We start from the raw sequence: 23,391 nt of genomic DNA, 5'->3' as shown, positions 1-23,391 counted from the left end.
AAAAAAGCCTATAAAGAGGTTAATAACTTCATTCTTGCAGTAGGATTCATAGGGATGAGTAATAAATAAGGTGTAAAACCTCATATTAAATAGCAAGGCTGGAATGAAACACTGAATAATTGCTCACTAAGAGGACTCATCTACCCTGTGCACTTAATGAGGCATAGGCATATGGGAAAATTAATACAGGATATTCTCAAAATTGTGCATGCTGCATAAGGTAAAAGAGCAACAGAAGTAAGAGCACACAGGCAATCTTCATTCATGCATTTGGGTTAATTGATAGAACACTGTTAATAATGTGCTTTAGCATGGTTGCTTGTCTGTGTGTCTGCTGTCATACAAACATAGAGGAAAAAAGATACGCATCAATTTATCGCATTATTTGTACAGCTTCACCGTTGCTGGCCCTGTATTCTTCTGGACAGCTTTATACAGCATTGTTCTCTAAAGCAACTCAGGTTTCCAGTGCACTGTGTAAGTGTTCAGGTGCTTATTGTACAGAAACAAACATGTGACAAACTGGGTCTCAGCCTGATCAGCAAAAAATAAAAGGAAACTGTTAAGCAGTAGGTTTTATTAAAACCCTCTCACAGTGAGACATCTGACTACAAGGTATTTTTCAAATGTTTAAAAAAATATGATCTGTTAAAATTAGCATTTTATCAGTACCTGCTGAGGCAGTAACTTTCCCAGCACCAGCCCCTGTCTTTGCCTACCGTGGATTTGCAGGCAGTGACATTGGCAGATGTGTACTCACCTTGAAATGACCAATCATATCTTCTCCTATCTAATTATGGAACTGACATGGGAAATGGAATTTCTTACCTAGACAAGACATTTTCAACTGCTTTCTCTGGAAGAAAATCCTGTGAAGGAGTGTGTGATGGAAGTAATTGATCTCTGTTCCCTGCTTTGCCCAGGTGTGGAGGCACAGATGGGCATCATTGCTGAGGTGTGACATTTCCTCCAGCCAGCACTAGCACAGACCACAGAATGGATCAGAACTAGAGGAGAGCATGATCTGATGGCTGCTGAGGTTCAGTATCTAGGAAATGTCCTATACCTCTGTGCCTCTAAGTATTACTGATTTAAAGAGAGCTATTAAGTCAAAAACTACAACGGAGGATGCAATTTGGCTTTCCATTAATACAAGCAACCTGCATTAAGCATCAAGAAAGCAAAAAATATAATACTTCATGTATTCATACATGTGTACATATATGCATCCACAAAAACACATTTATATATGTCCTTGTATTTTACATATAGCACAATCATAGCATGTATCCTGCTAAGAAGATGGCAAAATATAATCCCACAAAAGGCCATGCCCAGGTAGAGCCTGGGTAGAGCAGGCAAGTTCCCTGCTTCCCAATTCAGCCTTGTCCTCAGGATTACTCTTTTTAGTATCATGGGAAAACAGCTTGTTAACAATAATGGCAACCTGTAACTCAAGAGCATGCTGTAATTAAATGATGACTGTTTTCTCTGCTGCAAAGAAGGGCTGAGAACTTTGGCAATGTACAAAGAGGAGGATACTAGCCCTCTCACTGCACAGCCTGGACTTCAGGAGCAATGACGTGGGCACAGTTGCCAGAGTACACAACCCTAGCTCAGGTTTCCAAGGCAATATCCGGAGCTTAATGTGCTGATGTCGCAAAAGAAAGGTCCTGAGCAAACTTGTATGGTGCTATAGATTCAGCATTATGATTAAGGTAATTTATAATACATCTCTTTATTGTTGTTCTTTCCATTATTTTTATTCCTTCTGTTCTGGAGTAAATATTTCATGTTATTTCTTTGCTTTCATTCTGAATTTTACACTTCTGGTTCTTTTTTCTCTTCTTTTTTTTTTCTCTTGTTGTTGATGTCATTGAACTTTCTGTTCTGTTGCAACTTCTTAAATTTTATTTTGTTTTCCTCTCTTTTACAGGGCTGCTTGCATGGTTTCCTCTCTCTCTGGCGATCATGGTTTCAAGTAATACATTTCATGTGGCTCTCACATTGTTTCTCCTTTTTTATTTTATACCCAGGAGATAAAGAAAACTAGATCTGGACAACAAAGAAAACATCCAAAGTGATAAATAAATGTGGGATAGGGCTTCATTCCCTCTGGAGCAACAGCATCACTTCCCAGGAACTCCTGGGCAGGTCCTTCAGGACCAACACAGGAGATGAGGCATTTATAGCCAGCATCACTCTCTTCTTACTTTATGAGTTGATGGGCTCTTAGTTTATTTCTGAACTAGTTCTTTGAGGTTTCTCAGTAATTTATGTTGCAACAATGAAATTTTCTTCCACCATACCCCATAAATTCAGTAATGACACTTCAGCTTTTGAAAGCTGAGACCACAAAATCCTGGCAGCAATACAATTTAACGCTGAACTCCTAACTTCTTGACAGTTTTCTGAGACTTACATGGACAATTTTAACTGTTTAGCCTGGCTGACCAAGTCCTGGATGAAGGGAGAAAAGTCCCTTTTAGAGATGTTCAGAAGTTTAACTGAGGACTGCTGGTTGTACCAAGATGCACAACAAAGCTCTGTGTTTTTCTTGGCCTCTACTCAGCCCTTCTTTATCTCTCCATCTTAAGAAGAACAGGCTACTGTCTATACAACATGACTTCATGTTGTCTCCTTTTGCCTCATATTCTGATGCAGGTGAGGCCATTCTTGACAGTTGCCAATTCATATGACAAAGCCTCCCTGACACAATACATCATCTCTGCAACACAGAAGATGTGAGGGAAATAAATCTTTGCACTTACTGATTCAATCAGGTGTGTGAGAGACACATTAAAATATGGCAGGCTTTGTATGAGATCTCCATGCAGCATATTGCATGCAGTGTCTAATAAAATATGAAACATTTAATTACAGTGAGTGATTACACTCATTTCTTCAGGACCCCTAAAGCTGTGGTAATTTGATGAGGAAGATTTGAAAAATGATGCATGAGTGGAGAGATGATGAAACACTCTTCATGAAAAAAATCTCCTACCTAAGCAAGGGCACTGCAGTACTTTTAACAGAAACCTTGAAGTGTTCACTCAAAATTAAAGGAATTTTCTTTAAAGAGTGATGTGTCTTTGGACCAAGATATGACAAATGCCACTGACACTAACAGGCCTCTTAATGGATCTATTATTTTTCAGTATTAAAACAGTGGTAAAACTGGTGGGATGTGAACTCTGTGTTTAGTCAAAATTATTATTCACTTTTTATATTCTTTATATGTCTGTATTATTCTTTTACAGACAGCCTCACTGCATTTTCTCTCCTAAGCCCTGCTCATGACTTCAAACCATCAGGGTTACAACAAATGAGAGTTACTCTTCTATCACCAAACACCATATTTTAAAAAGGACTTAAAAGAATAGGAACTAAATTAACCAACCAGTCTGGTTATTCTGCAGAGGAGCTGTCTCCCTTGTCAGGGCTCTGAGAATGCTATGGAGGGCTATTAGCCATGGGGGACACACAACACCACCCTACATTACAGTCCTTTGCAGAGGATCCACACGGATGCGGCAACTCTGAGGACATGGCACCAAGAGAAAGGCAGGGAAGGGAGCCATGGAGGATGTTAGCACTGCATTCTCTTCTTTCCTTTGATGAGCTTTGCTTTTTGGTGTCCTGTCTTGGAAAAAATTACTAACTGAGGACAGCTGTTGCAGTTCCAGGGGCAGCACAGTCTGTTTCTTCACAAGTGACTACTGGACTCACGCATATCAATCTAACATTGGGCACACAGAGGTGTGGCATGGCAAAAACATAAGCAGCTACAACTTCTTTCAAGTGCCAATTTGTCTATTTGAATGGGGAATTTTAACTGGGGAGCAGTACATACTCCTGAAGTAGCCACATTTATAAATAAGCCCAGTAATAACTCAGCTTTGCAAGTAATGGTTCACCTGTGATGGCATCTGTCCAAATGTCCTTACTGCTTACTGTCCTTACTCTAATCCCTCTTTCCCAGGGTGTCTGATAGCATCTGAGTCCAGCCATGTCTAGGTACCCTCTTTTTATACCCTGGGGCCTCCGGTATACAGCCTCTGCTGAACACTCGGATTCCTATTCTCTGTTTCTCAGATGCAGCCCTGACTCTTGAGCATAAGCTCATCCTCTCACAACAGGCCGAATCTTCTGTCCTAAAATACACTTTTGTGAGGTCTTGGACAGGGAGAAGGAGGCAGACATGCAGATATACATGGCCTTTCCAGAGACTGTGTAAATATACTATTACATTTCCTTATAAATTAAAACACTAGGTTCAGATACCATTACAAAAACCAGTATATCCCTTAAGTGAAAAATCCCCCAAACCAGATATCCTCTCCTCCAAGATCCCTGGGACTCCACAATGGCCTATCTTCTCCAGCTCAGGATAGCCAAAGCCAAGCTGTATGGTCACCAAGCCCATACGTGCCTTCATCTCCTGTAGGTGACAGTTCATATCACCACTTTCGTCCTGGTGAAAACCCAGTCCAGCTTGTGTGTCTGTGCAGTAAGTGCAAAATACAGCAATTCTAGGTGTAAAAATCTCACTGCACCTGCCAGGATCCACCAGCCTCACCAAGGGAGTCCTGCAAATGCCCACAGCAGTGTTTGCATATTAACTTCATTTCTTAGGTCATAAAAAAAGGTCATAGACTCGAGACATGGGTGGGATTTCTCAGCCTGTCTTTTTCTTTCGCCTCCTGTGTGGGACTTACACAACATATCTGATATAAATCAGATGTAAATAAATAAAAATAAAAAAAATGCCAGGGTTCTACACCACAGGCAGTTCTACAGCTAGCTGACCAAAAGATGTTATTACAGGGACTTGAATTTGTAATCAATTGAAAAATGGTCAACACCACTGTGATGTTTTGATCAGCTATTCTCCATATCAGCTATTTTCATAGATTTTTTTTAATGAAACCAGGAACATTTTAAAAGTCTGATTTGTCAGATCAAATCAGGTGAATTTTTCATTTGTGAATATATATCTCATTTGTATTGAATGAGAATAAAAAGACATGGAAAAGCAAGAATAAAAATTAAAAAGCAGAATAAAAATAAGTAAAGGGAAAGGTTTTAACTTTTCCTTGCATTAAGGTGAGATATTTGTAACCATATGCCTGTGGGCATAATATAAGCCTCTCCATAGGCTAGGCTTTTTAGGAATAAGGTTCAGTGAAAAGCACTGAACATTTTAACTGAATGTAGATCAACAAACTTTCTCACTATGAGATTGACTCACAGATTAGATACACACACTTAAACTGAAAACTTAATATTACTCTATGGTTAATTGTCATGTATGATTATTGTAGCACTTTTAACTTGCAATCCTCAAACAAGAGCTGTGTGGTGGATACAGCTAGCACATACAAGCTTTATCACAAAAACCTGGCAATCCAAATACAAAAACAAGAGACAAAAGACATCGAAGTAAGTGCTGGCTGCAGAGAAACAAGCATACACTGTGGATCAGCATCACGTGCAGTTTTAAAGAGCTCTAGTCAAAACTTTAACCTGGACTGAAGCAGGTGATTTTGCAGCACAGACATAGCTCAGGAAACATTGCAGAACTGACAGGGTTAAATTTTTGCTCCTGGCCAGGCATGCTCAGAGATAAGAGGTGTGGAGAAACAAGAAGGCAGCCAACTATAGAGATATACAGAGTGCTGCAGAGAGTTGATGAAGCAGCAGAAGGTACCTCACTGAGTAACTAGAGAATGACAAATTGCAAGGTAATCAGGGTATGTTCGAGTTCCATCATTTATTGTTGAGATATTTTCTTAAAATGAAAAGCTTTAGTTTAATGGTCTATGAAGTAGTTTGTTCTGAGAGTGACCTACTCCCACAGCTCTGTGCCAGAAGGTGTCACCATCAAATTCTTTCACATTAATTTCATGGCAATTATGAAAGAGACAATAACCTGCAGAGAGTGTCTGTTTTTTCACATTACCTCTTAAACTAGTTCCAATTGCAGAACATACTTTTTCAAATGGATTTTGCTGTGGTTTAATTCCAAACCAGAACATGTTAGGCACACACCTATTTGCCACCATGAAATTCTTTCTGAGTCCTATAATGCTCTGCTTTCATCCAAACATTTCAAGCTTTGTGAAAGCTTATCAACAGGTTTCAGGATGTTGTGATTCTGTAATTTGAAAAGTTGAGTGCTTGGTATGTTTTAGTCATGGGCTTCACTGAGCTAAATTCACCTTGCCACACGGAATCCACATAGCCAGACAATTTCCTCCCATCTTTCCATCACATGCCTAGGCAGGCACTCAGTTTTGGAAGATGCTGAATTAGTCATGTGACAATGCCTTTGGCTATTAGGAAATAACTCTCACATCTGTTTTCTTGGCATCAGACAAAAAATGCACTTACACATCAGAAACTTGGCTCTTAGGAACATTAAAGATGTGCACAGTGTTTAAATCTAACCGCTGCTGTTGAGGCAGTTTTTTAATGCTACTCTTCCTTCAGCTTTTTGTTCCAGCTGTGTTTTTCTCTAGTGGAAGGAAGCCTCACTCCCAACACCAGTGCCTTCTCCTATTGAAGTCAGAAATGAAGATGGCATTACCTTGGGCTAGAATCTCAAGGGGTATAAACCAGCATAACTTCTGTCTGCTCTACATGGGAGATATGCCAATGCCCACTGGTTGTAGATCTGCCCTTGCAGGTTCACACACCATCTGCTCTGCAGTTTGTTGATATCCTGGATTCACAACGGGAAGACACAAAGGTGCTTTCTCAGGTGATGAGCACTATGTGGCAAAGCTATGTTTACCTTGCAGTGCTAGACAAACTGCAAGTTGCTGGAGAGAAGGTGATGTCATCTGGGAGCAAAAATTTGTAGGAACTTGCCAGCTCTCTACTATATCAGAAGTAAGGGCTTACATTTCTCTTTCAAGTTCATTCACTGCATGACAAGCCAAAGTTGGAAGACTTCAAAGTCTTCCCCTTTTTTTTGTGGGGATCAGCGTTTTCTCAGCTTGGGGTGGAATGATTAATCAAAGCTTTGTAAGCATGCCATAGTATTTACAGGGTATATAATTAATACAGAAATAATACATATATATATATATATATATTTATGTGTGTATTCATGGATGTGACTTCTGAGCTTTCTGCAGTCCATATGCAATGAAAGAAAAGAATGAATGTAAAACCTCTCCATGTTTTACAGCCAGAGCTTATTCTTTCCAAAAGCATAAATAACTCTGTATGATACAACCAGAAGAATGAATCACGTATTAATAACTAAGAATTACTGCATGCCTAAGTCCTGAATGCACCATGAATGAAGCAAACTCTACACCTGACTCTGAAAATCTTCCAGCTTGCTCCACTAGCATTTTTGCAATATCATTTCTAATTTTAAAATAAATGCAATAGACACTAGGGCGAGTTAATCCAGCACAACAGAGAAAACAGGGTGTTAGACACACCTTTCCCTCACACCTAGTGTTTGGAGTTTTTTCACCCTGCTTACTTCATACCAGACGTCAGCCTTTATACTTCCCTCATAAAATCTCTTGCTTTTCCGTGTCAATGAGTGCCAGCCGTGGCAAGAGAAAAAACGTTACCCTTTCAGAAGGTCTTTTTTCCATCACATTTCCCCAATCCAAATTGGTCAATCATAATTTTAAGAACCATATTATGTCCATCCAGTAAACAAATGTGAAAAACAGTGAATATTTGCAGATTTGTTTCTTGCTTTTTTATTTTCCCTCAAGCATAATACATGCAGCAAAAAGAAAAAAATTACTTCAGACTGTCCCTAAGAAAACTAAAGAGAGTTCAATTAGAGGTAAGGACTCATGTCCTGGTCCCTTATGATTACTTAAATTTGTGCAGAAAACAATAAGAGACTTTTTCCCCTAACTGTATCTCACTTAAATTTTTCAAGAAGGAATGACCATTTTCTCAATCTGTACATGTTCTTTGGGATCTCTTGTTTGGAAAGCAGTGCTGTGATTCAGTCCCAGCTCCAAAGTAGCACAGAGAAGGACACTTCCTCAGGCAGAAACAAGTCTGGCCTGGTTTGAGGGGCTGGAAATCAGCTTGCAAAACCAGGACCTCGAAGAGCCAGCTCAAAGCTCGATCACACTTCCTTTCAGGCAATGGCAAAGACTTGGTCCCCATGGAAATGAGTGGCAAAGTTTCTGCTGACAATCTGTTTTAGGTCAGAATAATCATAACTGGCCCTTCATTTTCTAGGCCATCAATCAAATACAAACACTAAGCCATTTTGCCATGCTGTCACAAGACGGGGAAAACTGATAAATTAATTTAAAAAGTGCTCATGCATGTGGAAAGAAAATGCTGAGGTGTAGGGCATGCATCCTGCTGTAAGCAGACAGGTCAGAAAATACTCAAACCCTGCCAATACACTCCAGACTCAGACACCTTTTGACTCAGCTTCTGTGTTTGAACACCTTTGTATGGACAGAGGGGAGTTGATACCTGGTGGAAACAGGCCTCTGTAATATCAAGGATCCCTCCATGTCAGGAGTACCAGGAATATCATGTATCAGGAAAGCAAGAGTGGAAGTGCTTCAGAAAGAAGTGATGCCCTGAAGGTCCCAAGGTCATCAAATTACTGTTAGTATTTTTCAGGATTTTTTTAGTCTCTAAAGAGACCTGGTGATGGGGGCAAGCTGGTGATAGCCTTCTTGCCTTCCATGGCATTTGTAGGAATGTGTCAGGCTCTGCTTTAGGAAACTGAAATGATCCCACAGCTGGGTGGTCTCAGCCCCAAGCAGAACCACAGCCTCACATCCTGGTGATCCTGGACCATGAGCTTACTCAGTTTATCCCCAAACCCATGCAGATTTACAGCCCTTGATCTGAGCCTTTTCAGCAGAGCTGGGAGAACCAAGGACCCATCTATTCTCCATAAAGACAGGATTTTTAAGCTGCTGTTCACTTCCCTGTGGAAAAGCTGCTGCAATGCACCTGGCACACCCTCCCCTGGACATTCAGTGTGCAGGCACAGCTCTGAGTCTTCAAGGCAGAGATGTCCAGGTGGAAAATCTGCAAGAGAAAGATGTGGGGATAGGGAACCAAACAGTGCAGTAACTGCCTGTTTGCAGTGTCACATTTTAGAACCTGGGGATGCATAGTGGAGTAAGTGCGGGCTTATTTTGCACCAAGGAACAGATACACTCCTGAAAAGGCACACTCCTGTCCCTTTCTCCTGCTCTTCTAGGTATTTATTAGATGGAGGCATGCTGCAACTCTCAAATCAAGCAATTAATCACATGCCTTAAACATTGTCAGCAGGGGCTTGTTTCTCATTAAACTGCCTGAAAGCAGATCTCCTGACAGTCTCCAGAGGAAAATAAAGAAGAAAGGTATTTGTTTCCAGACAGTTTCAAAGGCAACAAAACTGAAAACCGCTGAAACAGAAACAATTATCTTTTCCTCCTTCTTTTTTTTTTTTTGCAGCCTGACATAAATTCAGCAAGGGATACTCTAAGGAGGAAAAGCACTACAGCAAAGACACCAGTCTGCTATTTCATGTCTCCCACACGAGGTGAGAGGAAGTAAAATAATTTGAGAAGTGCCAAATTATTAGAACAAAGGTGTCACTCTCCAGAGAGGTAGATAGGCATGAACTCATGGAGGTCAAAGATAGAGTAACAGGTTTACACCAGCATAAATCAAGACTGGTCCCATATCTACTCAGTGAAATATGGTCAGACAAGCAAACACAGAGGTGGAGAAAGAAAGAGAGGGGAACGGAGAGAGCAAGGGTGAGGGAGAGGGAGAGTAATACACCTGAATTATCATACCCCCTCTGTCACCAGGTCCAGCTGACCAGTACAATCCTGATCTGAATCAGCAGAAGCTTATAGTCAAAAGTAGCAACTTTCATATGCAAATAGCAGGTTAAAACCCTTACAGCTAGTGGAAGTACAGGAGGTTTTCTGTTGACTACATTTTTTTCTGGTTTTTCTTTTTGGATCTTTTTTTATATGTATTCCCTCTCTATAAGTAAAATGCACCTGGCTGTGTGAAAGGACACAGCTGCAGGACTTTGAAACCATTGTTTCCCTGGGTGTACCTTATCTCTGTGCTTCCCAAAACATTGCTAGTCTGGCATGCTAAAGAGCTAGGCTGTGATCAGGCAGATAGGAGAGTCTTGGGAAATCCATGTAGAAGATTTCCTGTAGCCCTTCGATGGCCTCAAGAACTTCATTAAAGCTTTCCCAGGCCCTTGCTTTTACTGCATTCATGGCCTCCCAGTGGCTCTGTGCTTGGAAGTGTTGGCTGTGTTGCTCTGTGATGATTCGGACCAAACTTTTGAGATCAGTCATGGGTGCTGAAAACCTTGTCACTGCTTGCTTTAGAAATCAGTTCTTCAACACTCAAGCATAAAGTGAAAATGAGTTTCCCTTGCTCCTGCAATTGTACACAGTTTGGTCTTGCAGCAAGACATCCAGGTCTGCAACCAGCAACCCAAGGGAGGTTAATCTATTAAACCCTATGTCGTGGTTTTAAACCAATAACTAAGAAAATTACTTATTTCTTGCTGTGAGATATGAATTAGAACAAGAGCAAAATAGACATAAAACTTAAAAGGAATAAAGAAAGTTTATTGACAAACTACAATAATAAGAACACTAGAATAAACTTCCAGAAAAACCTTTTCATCCCCTATCTACCCACTATTCCCTTGTTCACATGACAACAGAGACAAAAACTTTGGAACTTTGGTGGTTAAAAGTCCCAATTCTTGCTACAGTCTTTTCACCAGTCTTTGTAGAGAAACAGAAGTTTCTTCCTGTTAATTTATGGGGTTTCTCACAAGAAAACTATTTTTGTTATAGTTTTCTATTGCCCTAATGTTAGCTGCCCAGAGCTGCTGTTATCAGAGTTCACTCCTCCCATTTTCACATCACTCTGAAGTGTGTATGGGCCATGAGTCTAGGGATAGCATTTTTAAGGATAAGTTATTCAAAGGCAAAAAAAGTCTTCTTCATCTGTTTCTGTGAGCTTCACTAGAAAACAGTTTTCTCATTGCCTCTCAAGGCTTCAAATCTCCCAGCACTTCACTATACCATAATTACTCTACTTTTTTCTCAAATTTATACTTTGAACACTTTAGTCCTCCCTACATACTTTATCATGAATTAAAGGAGTTCTTTTCAGGACTTCATTGTCCATTTCCATAGTTTTAACAGAAAGATATTTCAGCTTAATTAAAGCATCTTCTTAATTCTCTACCTTTTCTGAAGCTTCTTTTCTTTCCTGTCACTGGTAGTTTATAAAGTCTCTTTTCATGTTGATCACTCTCTTTTTTTCTCTCTGGATAAAAAGATTAATCTGCAAGTCTCATCTGGGTAATGAAAGAGTTAAAATCTTGCCCAGGCTTTTGTAGGTGGTTCTGTGGCCTCGGCCGGTGCAGGAGCTGGAGCCCTCTGCGATGGAAAGTTCCTCATGGCTGCTCTGGAGAGTGTAGTTGCCGCCCCAGTTTGCTGCAGGTCCACAGCCTCTCTCCTTCTTCACTCTGCAGTTTCTAGTGAATTTAGTTACAGCAAAAACCTGCAGCCGAGCCATAAATCGGCCTGGCCCAGCCCAGCCAGAGCCTGGGGAAAACCTTCCCCAGGCCCCCCCATCTCCCAGCCGGGAGACGCGGCAGGCCCGGCCCCATCCCCGCCCGGCCGCATGGCCTGGGCAGGGACGGGAGGCCTGGAGCTCTGCTACCCTTCACAGCCAGGAAACAAAGAGAACCTAAGTGCCCTGACTTTACATCTTAAGGTAGGGTTCACAAGTTGATCTCACCTTTCAATGGCCAAAACTGCTGTCAATTCTCAGCAATGACTGATAATTGGTCAGGAGAAAATACTTTAGTCAGTCCCCAGCAACTTCAACTTCCTTAAAGGTAAAGTAACTCCATGACACCCTATTTCCCACAGACAGCTAGAAATGGTGGGAGAAGGGTCACAAAAGGAATGGCCATGATGAGTTAGGAACGAGGCAGACCCTTCCTGACTCTTTAATACCACAGAAAGACAGGAAGCATGATGTTCCATATTTCCCTCTAGCACACGGAGAGTTGCATGTATACACCACCGCTAAACCAGTTCCCATTTTCTCTCTTTCTCACATTTTAGCCCACTTGGGGTTCAAGGGGACAAGCACACAGCTATGTTGGCCAGACTCCAAGAATCTTTAAAGTTTGTAGTTGCTTTTGTTTTCCAAATAATTTTTCCTGGCTGTCAAAAGGGAAAGTCACCCAGATACTGATACTAGAATATCAAAAGAAGTGGTAATATTTAAGAAACTTAACAAATGGATATATCATCCTCAGATGTGGCAGATGCCAGATATACCCCCATTAGCCTTTGCTCTTCCCTTTAGCAAAGTTGATAAAAACCCAACTTTTCATGATTAAGGAGAAAAAACATACTGAAAATGCCAAATAATACATCATCTCAGGTCAGTGCAGCCCTGACCTCCTACTCTTCACACCAAAGAATAGTAGAGGTGATTTGATTTTCAAAAAATGGTTACTAATTGCTCACTGTCTGTCAAATAGCTCATTATCCCCTCTTTGCTATGATTTGCTGATCTGTTGCATCCATTCCTAAAGCCTATCCTTAAGTCATCAGCTAAGAACACCCAAATGCAGGAGTCTTTGCTTGCATACCCTGAGCCTCAGCAGCATCTCCTAATGTGATGTGCTAAAACCCAGTGTAGAAGGTGCATACTGTGGCAGGAGGAGCCTGAAAAATTTCTCCCCATGCTCAGCATGAAGTATCAGACATTCCTTTTGCTGGTGCTATGTCCAGCTCCCGAGATCTGTCTTTCTGAACTGGCCCCAGCAGAAGAGGCCAAATTCGTTAACCTCCTTGAAAAACTAATTCCTCACACACTGGCCAGCTGGTCATTAAATAACATTACTTCATCCCCTTCTGGCAGCTCCATATGGGAGCTAGGGATCTCTATGCCACTGCTGGGAGGCAAAAACTCACCCCTGAGCTGTGGCTGCAGCCAGCAGTCCCAGGCAGCCCCATCGAGGTGAATGGAAGAAGAATCAAATGCCCCTACTGTCTTTGTCACCCCTGTGGGTGACATGTATGGTCTGTCAATGGCTTTTGCACCACTAGTGCTCCTGTCCCTGGACAGCTCTGTATCTGGCTGACACTTTCCCAAAAGCACACAAGTGTATTTGTTCTGGGCTCATTAAAGCCAGTGTGACTCTTCCCCTTTGTTTCATTAAATTTCTTAAAAATCTTAAAGAAAACACTACATAACCTCAAACTACATGTTGGTGCTAGTGAAAGAACTTGAAATTCAACAGTCTGCTTTGAAAATAATTAGTAGGATTTAAATGATAAAAAAGAGACACAAATTGCTTTGAGTATATACCAGAGCTGGTATGCAAAAATGCCTATTAAGATCACAGGTTTTGAGCAACAAAGTCTATGTTAGCTAAGATTTTATTCTGTGAAACTATGTAGACTGCTGTTTATCATGTTACAGATCCTTGGTTGCCTTAGGTATTATCTCTAGATAGTATGTGAAGCCAAACCTTGTGTTCTTGAGTCAAAAAAGGGAATATTCCAGTCCTTCTCCTGAATCTACTGCACTCAGAAGATTATCAAAATTGAAGATGAAACAAAACAAATCATCCAGAGAAGCAAATTCCAAATTTGGCATTGTATTTAAGGTAACACAGTTACCCGTTGTCCCCTTCAGAGGCCAGTGAATGCATGATAAATCCAAGGTAAAGAATGGTGACCACTAGAATTTTATTGATGGAAAATAATTCTGTGTAATTGCAGAGGATGTAATTTGAAATGAGAGTAAATACTTATCTGCTCACAGTAGTAAACGAATGTTAAATGCCTTCTAAATCAGAATCAGAATTAGGGAGGTGGTAAAACCCCAAAATGGAAACTTAAGGCTGGAATGGAGCAATACAGACAATAAATATGATTGTACACGGGATGAGACAGATTAAATTTAATAGCAATTTCCACAAAGTCAGAGAATAATCTTAGAGGAAGGAGCTCTCTAGAAGCAGTTGATCCCATCTCCTGCTCGAAGTATAGCTAACTCCAGGTTAAGTCCTGCTACCCATGATCTCAGCTACAGACATTTTGAAAATATCTAGGGATAGAGATGGCACTGCCTGTCTGTACAAGCTGTTTCAGCATGTGTTCTCCACCTTGGTGAAGGTTTTCTTTTAAATGCAGTTGGAATTCCCCTCGCTGCTGTTCTCATCTGCTGCCTCCTGTCCTTCCACCTCTGAGAGAAGTCTGGCTCCCCCTCCTCTCTGTTCCCCATTAGGCAGGTGAAGACAGCAGTAGGAACCCAGTCCAGCTGTCATCCATGGACCAAACCATTTGGTTACCTTTGACTCTGCTTGTACAGCACCCACTGCATCCTTCTCTGGACTCCTGAACTCCAGTTTCTTTGTGCTAGGTCCCCTGGCTGGACATAGTATCTTAAAAATAGCCTGACAAGTACAAAATGGAGCAAAATAATTGCTTTGTTTGACCTACTGGCTGCTCCACTGTGGCCCACCACTCCTTTTCTGGGTTTCCAGGTCCCTTGGGTCTGGATCTCTCAGATTTCTCCTGCTGTTCAGGATTATTCCAGCAAAGATGCAAGGCTCTGAATTTTTCTTTATTGACAAATACCCCATCCATTTTGATTTTAGGGGTAACATGAGAAGTCATGTCAAAAACCTTAAATAAGTCCAGTCATAAATTTAGTAATAAGTGCCAGGGAAAGAAGTTAAGGCATAAATACAGAACATGAATGCCTGCCCTATTTAACAGTTTTAGCATCAAACAAGTCCTGAGGCATCCCTGGGATTTTTTACGTGTAAGATGCAAAACGCTTTTCCAATATTCAAGCTCTATTTCAGCCAATATTTGGATACCACAAACACTGCAGACAGAGCTGTATGGCACTCACTACAGCTCATCCTCCCTGACAAGGCACATAGGGTTTTGAGGTTGCCACAGCTACAGTTTGTCTGCTTTCCCAGCCATCTGAGTTACACCTAGCTGAAGACTTCTAATCATTTTAAAGGTATTGGTTAGTGTACATCTATTCCAAGGACATTCAGATACAGATACTTTCAAGAGTTATTATTCAATTACTGTTTCATTAAGGAAGACAGACAAATAAGGACCTCAGGGAAAATACAGCATGATCTGGAGGCCAGGAAAGAAAAAGAGTATGTGAGGGTGATCTAATAATGAATTCTAGGAAGGCTTTCCTGAAAATATTATAAAAACATAACAGCATCCCACTGTGTATTACTAATGGAAGGGAAAGATAGTTATTTACAGAAAAGATGGCAAGCATCTGTAAGATCAGCCAACAACATACAAAACCCTGGAATCAAGGAGCAGGGACTATGGCAGAATTTTATTCAGACATTTATCTAAAACTGAGAAAACATTAAATTGCCATTGAAATCAAGTAGGTTATAACTAAATACAAGTGCTTAGAAACAATTCACATAAGGAAAGCCTGGAGTAGGAAAGTATGCTCTGGATGAAACTGTCCTGTGTGTCCTACGTGTCTGAAAAGAAAAGTCTATGTGTACTTCCAGAGAGGGTACAGATCCCATTTGCTTCAAGGTTCAGAGCTGGGGGAGAGACAAGTGTAAATTTAGTTGAACTAAACTCGCTTGGATTTCATCACAAATTTCAGGATATTCTTTCTAGATGCTCATTTATCTTCTTACTTTCCCAATGACACGGTAACTGAATCTATACCTCCAGTCCTTTCTATTTAAAAGGATATCTATGTTTAATTTAATCATGTCCATTTGATCAAAGCATCCACCTGTTTCTATGGATTTTTCAGTTATCTCTCAAACATTTATTTTTTCATATTTTTCATATTGTGGATTAGACCATACATTTCTTTCTGAAAAGAAAAAAAAAAAAGTTTTCTAAATCAAAGCAAGAACAAGCAAGCCTCTCATTAGCAAAAAGAAAAACAGAAATAAATCCAGACTCATTCAAAAAGCAGGCTGCAATCTTTTCTAATTACTTCCATAACCCTAAGCAAGCCACATTTCCCAAGAGAGCATATGAGATAATCCTTAAACATTAAGAAACGAGAGGAAAATGCAGCAGATTTAGCAGGCAAATTAGAGAGAGAGAGGATTGAGCACCTGGGAAAGAAACATGCTTCAGCATTCATTAGACTGACTATTATTGCTCACAGTCTGGAGAAAAACATCCACTGCTTTCATTCCACTGTCACACAGGCAAATCAGAAAGTTTTACGCTAGAAATAATTTTATTTAAAAAAAAAAAAAAAGTATTTCAGGACCCTGATTGTTATATAAGCAGGAGCCTTAGGTATGAAGGTTCACCAAGAGTGCCTAGAAAATCATATTTTAAAACAGGAGCTGGGATGATAAGTGCCCTACAGAAATACTTCATTTAATAGCACTCAGCAAGTTAATATCCTTGCTTTTGCCCTCTTCATATTTAGATGAAAATGCCGAATTTTGTCTTGCTACTAGGAGTGGTAGGAAGTCAATCTTGAAAGGCTGAAAACTTGTCCTCCTAAAATAGGGAGCTGTTGGGCTTCTGCAAAATTTCAGTTGGAAGCACTGTGATGACTTTTCTTCCACTGTACAAAATATGTGCAGTTTTGAGAGTCACTGTGAACACTTTTGCATTTCTTTTGCTAGCAGCTGTGATTCCAGTGCCATCAGGTAGTCACACAACAGCTGTGGCTCCTCTGTGGTAATGTATTCCCACTTCTAAAAGCTCAAAAGAGAAAGTTCATGTAATATTTTTTCATGGGATAAGTTATGAAATTTTTCCTCTCTTACTTTTAAATGAGGCTTTGAAAAATTTGGAATCTCCATGTCACCGTGAAAAGGTGGAGAGAGAACTGGAGTGGCCGTGGAAGAGTAGGTGTCCCCCACCATATTCACCACCCCTTTTGGAAGGTGCTGCTCCTATGTGTGATCCCTTATACCCCACAAACATTCCCTGTGAAGCTCAGGGCACGTGCTGAAGCACTAGTAAAGAACTGGACATAGTAAAGAACTGACAATCTCTCATTATCAGGCAAAGCAGAAAAAATTTAACATTGTCTTAAAGGTTTCAAGCCCTGCTACTACAACAGCAAATGCTTATTGAGCATAGGGAAAGTGATTTGAAATTTTATTTCATTGTTTCCTTTGAGCTCAGCAGCTCAAACAGACTTCCTAAAACCAGAAAGGAGGCCTAACTTCACATACACTCTCCTAGAATAAGCTACCTCCTCTGTCTTTCCACCCATAAAATTGTGTATGCATAAAAATACCCCTCAAAGCTATGATATGTTTTAACATTATAGGATAACATTAAAAGACACTCTTTAATCTTAATCTATTTCAAAGATGAAGTGACTCTTTTGAATCTCTAAATCTTGTAGTAACAAGGAGGGAAGTTTGTATCACTGATCTTGGCATTCTCATACTAAAAACATAGTGACTCAGCTAGATGCTGATTTTGATTATCCCTTTTCTCCTTTTTTTTTAATCTGCATTTTTAGTATGTGTAGAGTCACCACTATTCATATACCAATAATTCATTTTACCTGAAAAGCTGTCACACACAAATTAAGGTGGGTATCTCTCTCTTCCCTTGTTTCTCACCCGGCACACAGGCACTTTAATTACAAGCAGAAAGCACAAATGACACCACATACTCCAGAGCATCTGCTCAGGCCTTAATTAATCCAACCTTTATGTAGTCCCCATGGCAACAATTCTCAACAGACTACCCTGATTTGGAATATTCAATAGAGCATTTTACATTCCATATTTTATTCAAATTATGGCTGCAGAACTACTCCTGTGCCAGCAAAGTAGTGTCAATGTTGATGTGAATGGAATCAGTCCTCGCTCTACTTGACCCCTCCTAATAAATTTCTTCATTAGCATGTATAATAGCATTCGAGCTAAGTCACATTAAAGCAGACGTGCTCTTTTTCAAAGCCTTGAAAGAAGTCCATTACCACTTTTTTACATTAAAAAAAATATTTCAGGCTTCATAAAACGAATAGGAATATTTTGCAGTGCTGCACCTGCAACTCATATCGTAAAGGTGATTATGAAAATATTAGTAGCAAATAAGAATTTATTCGGTGTATTTCTTATCTCACTAGTCCTCTTATCTTGTCAGCTTAGGCTCCAAACACATGTTTTGGCAAGGTGTGATCCCCATCACTTAGATGTTACTAGAGGCTGAAGAGAGGTTGTTTCAGCTAATGAAGAGCTGCTTGTTTCAGTTATTCTGTAGGAAGGGGCCCCCATTCTCAGCACTCCTTTGTACCCAGCTGCATTGAAGGATTGGATTGCTCCACCATGATGGTGCCAAGACTCCCTGCCAGGAATTAAAATCTCGTCTCAGCCCTGCCTAGGGAAGGTAGTCTGGATGGCCAAAGGTCAGTTGAAAACCACTGCCCACAGGCCATCTTTTCCCATAGCCAGCACAGCACTGGGAGGCTGTTTAGATAAATCCTCTTAGGCCAGACTCAGAGCAGGAGGCACTGCTATCTCAGCTGTTTTCCAATTCACACATGCCCAGTGAGCCCTTTCCTCAGCAACAGCTGTGGGAGGGGGCCAGCCTAGGACCCCTGTGCCTGTAGGCCAGGCTCCCTTGGTGGGGCTAGAGCAGGACAGTTTTTAAAAGCCAAAAAAATAATCACTGAAAAAAGCCCAACCAAAACCAGCATCCAACCAACCAACCAACCAAGCAACCAACCCCATGACCATTGACTCAAGTAGGGATTTTGATAAAACAGTGGATGGGAAGAAGGCAGGAGCAGGCAACTTTAGTCTGTGACTGTGTATAAGTGACAAGTGGATGGAGGGAACATTGGCTTGGAAAACCTCTGAGTGTTTGCATCTCTTACACTGCCGTATCTTTCCTCTGGGTATTAAATTACAACTTTAAACACGCACAGCATACAGAGTTAAAAAGAATTATTGTGCTATTGTATGCAGACAACTATGTTGGTCTGAAACTATGCACAAATTAAATGTTAATCTGGGTCCAGGCATAATCTAATTATGGCTTCCTTTTGAAGTAAGAGGAACAATATTTACTGAGTAAATTATGGACGTCTAAAGGTAAAGCTTGCTTTGAAGATTAAACAACACACATGTTGTTAATTATTATAACCATTCTTGACCCTTGTTACTTTGCAAAAATTTGAACACATTTTGAATTTTCACAGAGATGTTGCGTTTTAGAAGGCAATACTTCATACCCTTGTCAATTGCCTTTTATTACACGGCAACATGAAAGAGAGCACCAAATACATGAGAGGCTGGGTGTGTGATACGAGTAGTGCATAGCTTCTCTGCAAAAAAGAGTAAAATCCCTCTTTTAGTATAGAGGGGCTGCTGGCAGCATGGTGAAGCCATTCTCACCAACATGGAGCACATTGGTGGGCTCCCCACACCCTAACATCTCTGCCCCTGGGGAGACAAACCCCTGCTGCAAAGAGCCCAGAGCACACTGATTTTATGCTGGGGAGGCAATAGGGACACACCACTAGACAGAGAAAGGCAAGACTATCTCCAGGAGATTAGACAATGTAACTCATTCTCCTTCTCTGTATGGGTTCTCAATCCATGAAAATACTTCTATACTTGCCGAACATAAAATTTTATATCCCAGTCCATCTTATTCAGCTTTACTTTCATCACAAGAGCTACCCAGTAGTTTAATTATACACTAAACACATGTTAATAAAACCCCTAATCAAACAAGAAGACATTATTGTTATAATAATGTCATTTCACAGAATACCTATATGGGTGGCTTTGTCAGTGACTCCCTGAACAGTGTACAGAAGAAGCAGTTTCTACTATTGCTTGTGCTGCTTATTTCTACAGTCACTTCAGTCACTTATTTTTGAGTCCCTTTGTGTGACAGTTCATAATATAACTTTGTGTGGAAGTGAAGCATTTTTTCTGAGTCAAGCTTAGATCCAGGTCTGCATGTTCCAGATATCTGACATCTCTTTTATGTTCAGGCTCACGTCTATAATTACCCCAGAATTGCTGATGGTAGTGGTAGAAATAATAGGTTGGAAACATCTGACCGATGTTTAGGGAAGTGTTTCTGCTTATCAGAAGGCAATTGTGAAATTAAGTGGTGAGAGTAGTTGACTTCCATTTAACTGAAATTACAGATGGAAGGACTGCATTCTGGTGAATTTCAATAGTCTGGGTGTTCTGAATTTCAAATTTCTCAGAAAGAATAATATTTTGAATTTTGTGTCTGTAAACCGTGCTGTTACACATGATCAGTGTCCCTGAGTAGTCTGTAGGAAGTATGCCATTTCATGGGGTATTTAGTTCAGGAGACTCCAACACAGTCCTGCCTGTAGGACAAGCAGAAGTAACCAACCATTTACCAATAAACTAAACTTCTTCCTCACCTTTTAGTGGTTCCATATCTTGTCCTTGAAAGTTGTTATCCTGATCCCTTTGAAGAATTATGCTGTAAATTAAATGAGAACAGCTGGAGTCAGGATCAGGAACTGAACTTCTGCTGTGTAAATTGTGATTTCAAGGGAAACAGCTGATGCACCCTACCTTCTGTCAATAATTACATTGTGTAAAATATCCTTCTGTGCTCAGCATTTATTTTATATGCCAAGAGAGGTCTCCCAAGGCTGCAAGCCATCTTTCACAGCCTGCACACAACCATCCAGCTTCAAGATAAGCACTGAAGGGATGGAAGCCAGGCAAGGCTGAGTGATGCACAGGTTACCCTGTGTGGCAAAGCAGGATTGAACATGCAGCTGTGCTTCCAGGCATCAACTTCAGTGACACCAAATGGCTTGGTCCCACAGCCAGGTTTGGTTTTCCAGATTACCAAGCTTCTAGCACCACTGAACTGATGATATCCATGTACAAACCCTGGAGTTGGAACCCTTCCCTCAGTGCCCAGCATTCCTCTTAGGGGGTCACCCAAAGGAATATCCTTGTAGCTTACCTGGAACATTAACAGGGATCTGTAGTTTCCGGGGGAATCATCCACTCACCATCCATAGATTAGCAACAAGCACACTTTTCCTCCTATTCCCTTGAGTTTCACTTCATGGTAACAAGTTCTGCACTGCCAGACACAGAAAAATACCAACCAAACCCTCTAGTCTGGAGGTGTAGATGTTTACTGAGAACTTTAAGGAAAATTATTGTGATAAATCTTCCTACAGAAAGCCTTGGCATCAGCTGGAAGGTAGTATGACCTACGTACTTAAGACATCTTCCACAGAAATAGGGTTTCCTACAGGCTCATGATTTGCAGACCAGGCATTTTGCACGGCTGTAGTCTCAATATCAAATGAAGTCAGCTGAGGCAAGGACATTATTGCCATGGTAAAATAGCATTTTCAAGCCACCTGGAAGAAGGAAAGGAATCTTACTCAAAGATACAGCTCCATGACAGTTTTTTCTGTTCATGAGACGTCTATGGAGCACTGCCAAATCTGAGTAAATCATTCATTTGATATGTGCTTCAAAGGCGGTCACACCTTAGCTTTGTATCCTCCAAGTTCTTCCTTTACCTGCAGCATTGCCACTGACCAGCCTGGACTCAGATATAAGCTGTTTTGATACTACACAAGTATCAGGCACTTGAGACAATTTAAAGAATTAAAATATGTACATGCCACCTTGTCAGTTTACCTGGTGTCTGGACATGAGGTTAAAATCAGACCGAAACCGGTCATGTGGGACTTTGTGAAGGAAAGCAACATCAGCAGAGAAGCAATTTCACTCTTAATGTGTTCCTTTTCACTGACAATTTTTCACTGTGAAAACTTGCTCCTTAATTTAAAGCTAGAAAGAAACCCCAGAGGATAAGGATAGCTACCCTCCACTCCTGAAAGCAGGAGATGCTCAGTTACCTTTGTCCACTTGGCTGCTTTGTATCTGGAATTGACCTATAATGGCTTGTTTTAGCATTCATTCAGCAATAACAGAACAGCTGTGTGAGTGAAGGAAATGGGGACAGTTTTCATTTCAGATGAGACATTACTTTAACCAGAAGCAACACCAATTTCTTTTGTTTCTTGCACCATTCAAAGGGAGCACAAATGGGTTCACAGCTTGGCTGTGAGCATCTTCAATGAGCTGGACATAAGGAATGCAGCTATCCTGCTTTTTCACTTGCATGGGAAGGCCAGGGCTCACATTGATCTTCACAATCTGTCTTCAGTTCATGCAGTTCTTTAATTGCAACAGTCTTTGTTATCAGCAGTGGTAACCTGGGTGAGTGGAAGGTTCATGCCTGCATAGCTCTTGTAGTATGGCTTGGAAATTTTACAGAAATCTGATAAGAAATTTCCCTTAGGTCTGGTGAGCCTCTACAGGATAAATTTTTTGTTTGAACTTGCCTGCTTACTTGCTTCATTGTCCCTTTCATACATTTAGGGTACTTGCTTTCTCTGGTACTGGAATTAAAAAATGTGGCATCTAACTGCTCTCAAATTATTAGTCATAAATAATAATATCATAAATAGTAAACAGTGATAAATAGACCCTTTTTTCTCTGGATAAAAAAGCTTTTTCCATGAAGGAGCTTAGAAACATCTAATTAGTGTGGACATTCTTCCTGCATTTTCTACACCCAGAGCAGCTTTTTCATGTTTCTTTTCTCTTCTTCTGGTCTCCACCCAGGATATTTCAAGACTCAAACTCAGAATTCTGGGGGGGCTGCAGACCTCCCTGTGGCAGAACCTTCCCATGTAAGAGGTGGAACATGTGGGCCTGAGATGGAGTGAGGGGAAGAGGAAGAAACTTCAGCATTGATGATCCATGGACTAAGAAACATCTCTGGCAATTTGGGAGCCAACTACCAACCTCAGTAGAGCTGCTTCCAACGCTGCTCTGCATGTCAAGGAAAAACACTGATGTTCCCAGGTGAGATACTTGGATTATTTCACCTCCACAACCTGCAAAACCCTTGCAAGCTCTTCCACAATCTGTGTAGCCTAAGTCTAGCAGATTACTGTCCGATGCACTTTTTCAAAGCAAACGGCTGGACTGATGACAACACTTTAGAATAATGCCAGCCTCACTTCAGAATAATGCCTCAAAGGTTATCCTTTGAGGGTTTTTCTTTGTATTGAAGAAATGAAACACTTTTTGGTATCGGCCTGCCTAAGGGAGCCTTTATGCAAAATTCAAGCCATTGAATTCAAGCCATCCTCGCAGACTTATCTCACTATTTTGGAGCAAGACAGAAAAATATTTTTGGTGGTTAACATGTAGCTGTCCTTATGACTAAGATTATCAAGAATACTCATAGCTATTTCTGCAGTGCTTATATATGCAAATCTTTACTAGGGATAGAAACAATTAATGTGTCAATTTGC

At 40.7% G+C, this 23,391-nt stretch overlaps 1 long non-coding RNA gene across 1 annotated transcript in view; it reads left to right on the top strand.

Annotated features, from left to right (window-relative positions):
• LOC111940742 (uncharacterized) overlaps positions 1–23,391 on the top strand; it is a 202,279-nt gene that overhangs the window by 166,895 nt on the left and 11,993 nt on the right. The window contains exon 2 of the long non-coding RNA XR_015280029.1: positions 22,694–22,936. This is a non-coding gene — a long non-coding RNA (uncharacterized LOC111940742). The remainder of the gene's footprint in view (positions 1–22,693; positions 22,937–23,391) is intronic.

Source organism: Cyanistes caeruleus, chromosome Z (genome assembly GCF_971803275.1).
Source record: "Cyanistes caeruleus chromosome Z, bCyaCae1.hap1.1, whole genome shotgun sequence".
Taxonomy (NCBI): Eukaryota; Metazoa; Chordata; class Aves; order Passeriformes; family Paridae; genus Cyanistes; species Cyanistes caeruleus.
The sequence above is the reverse complement of the archived record's forward strand: the minus strand, read 5'-3'. Positions and strand labels throughout refer to the sequence as shown.